This window comes from Protobothrops mucrosquamatus, unplaced genomic scaffold (genome assembly GCF_001527695.2).
Source record: "Protobothrops mucrosquamatus isolate PMUCROS unplaced genomic scaffold, P.Mucros_1.0 scaffold12057, whole genome shotgun sequence".
Lineage (NCBI taxonomy): Eukaryota > Metazoa > Chordata > Lepidosauria > Squamata > Viperidae > Protobothrops > Protobothrops mucrosquamatus.
In genome coordinates this window covers 5,001-7,209 of record NW_015397835.1, presented here as the reverse complement: position 1 = coordinate 7,209, position 2,209 = coordinate 5,001, and the positions used below count along the sequence as shown (strand labels likewise).

Genomic DNA, 2,209 nt, shown 5'->3' with positions numbered 1-2,209 from the left:
GTGTATACATTTTTTTTTTTTTTAAAAAATATATGTTCATGAATTTGTGCACTAAAACATGAATGTATGATTGTATGAATACACGTATAAATGAATTTAAGTATGCATATATAAATTGTTGTAAGAATGCGCGAATGTAATTATTTATGTATGAAACAATAATGTTTGTATATATGTAATCTATTGTAAGCATTTTATTTTAGTCTAACATTAGCACTACGAATATCAAATAATTATTAAACATTAATAAAACGCAGGTAGTATTTCAGTAAATCGTAAGACAAGCCTACTTTTGTACTTACAATACCTGGATATAATTAAGTCGTTTACAAACAATGTATCGTTTTTAATAATTTAAACTGCATTTATACTAAATCTATTACAAACAATTTTAAAACATTTATAAAAGAAACTTAAAGTATTAAAAAAACATATGGTTATGAAATGAAATAACATACTTAACGAACTCTATAAAACATTAAAAACGGTGGATAACACTGCTTTTCCAGTATAGATTCTGACTTAGAGGCGTTCAGTCATAATCTGTCAGATGATAGTTTCGCAACACTAACTTTTCAGTTAATTGCATTTACCAATTATCTGAACCAACTGTTCCTCTCGTACTAAGTTGAATTACTGTCGCAGTATTATTTTATCAGTAGGGTAAAACTAACCTGTCTCACGACGGTCTAAACCCAGCTCACGTTCCCTATTGGCGGGTGAACAATCCGACACTTTGAGACTTCTGCGTCCCAATGATAGGAAGAGCCGACATCGAAGGATCAAAAAGCAACGTCGCTATGAACGCTTGGCTGCCACAAGCCAGTTATCCCTGTGGTAACTTTTCTGACACCTCTAGCTGAAAATTTTTCAGGCCTAAAGGATCGATAGGCCATGCTTTCACAGTTTGTATTTGTACTGAAAATCAAAATCAAGCAAGCTTTTCCCCTTTTAGTCAACATAAGATTTCTGTTCTCATTGAGCTTGCCTTAGGACACCTGCGTTATTTTTTAACAGATGTGCCGCCCCAGCCAAACTCCCCACCTGACTATGTCTTCCGCATAAATTAGCAAATAAAAAATATAACAATATAATATCTGTTGCATTCACTCTAAAACACACACAATTATTTAAGACTGTACGAGCTTCAACTTTACGAAATAAGTAAAATCACATTAAAAGTAGTGGTATTTCATAGCTACTAAATAAAATACATTTTACTTAGCTCCCACTTATGCTACACCTTCTAAGTCATTTCACAAAGTCGGACTAGAGTCAAGCTCAACAGGGTCTTCTTTCCCCGCTGATTGTTCCAAGCCCGTTCCCTTGGCTGTGGTTTCGCTAGATAGTAGATAGGGACAGTAGGAATCTCGTTAATCCATTCATGCGCGTCACTAATTAGATGACGAGGCATTTGGCTACCTTAAGAGAGTCATAGTTACTCCCGCCGTTTACCCGCGCTTCATTGAATTTCATCACATTGACATTCAGAGCACTGGGCAGAAATCACATTGTGTCAACACCAATTACAGACATCACAATGCTTTGTTTTAATTAAACAGTCGGATTCCCCTTGTCCTTTTCAGTTCTGAGACAGTTGTTCACTATGCAAGGTCAAACAGACATAAATGTAAAAAGCAACAATCATAATCTGACCTAAATTTTAAATATTACTAATGCATAATGAATCCGTCTAAAATTACACTAAACGCAATTTAACAAGAAATTACGTTTAGCATTAAATTAAGTAGCTTCAACCACTTGTAATAATTTTTTAAAATAAGCCCTACGCACCCAACCCTCAGAGCCAATCCTTTTTCCAAAGTTACGAATCTATTTTGCCGACTTCCCTTACCTACTTTATTCTATTAACCAGAGGCTTTTTACCTTGGAGACCTGATGCGGTTATTGGTACGGCAAAAACGTAAATTACATTTTTTCTTCTTGTTTTAAGTACAGTCAAAGATGCATTGAACACTTCGTAAACCAAGGTGCTTTACCAATTAATTTAACTCTATCTCCAAATTAATCTGATTCCAGAGTAATAAACTGTTAAAAAGCAAAGACAACGCTTTTCAAAAACAATGCCTGTGTAAAGAAGTTTATTTTGTGTTACCACTTAAATACATAATATTGCACTTTTTACATTTTTGTTTAAGAATATTAACTTAAAACCCTTTTGCAAAAAAAACAAACAAAAAGTTTGCAT

General features: G+C 33.8%; 1 pseudogene; it reads right to left on the bottom strand.

The window, feature by feature from the left end:
- Positions 1-238: 238 nt before the first annotated feature.
- The window catches only part of LOC114923774, a 3,692-nt pseudogene continuing 1,721 nt past the window's right edge, over positions 239-2,209 (bottom strand).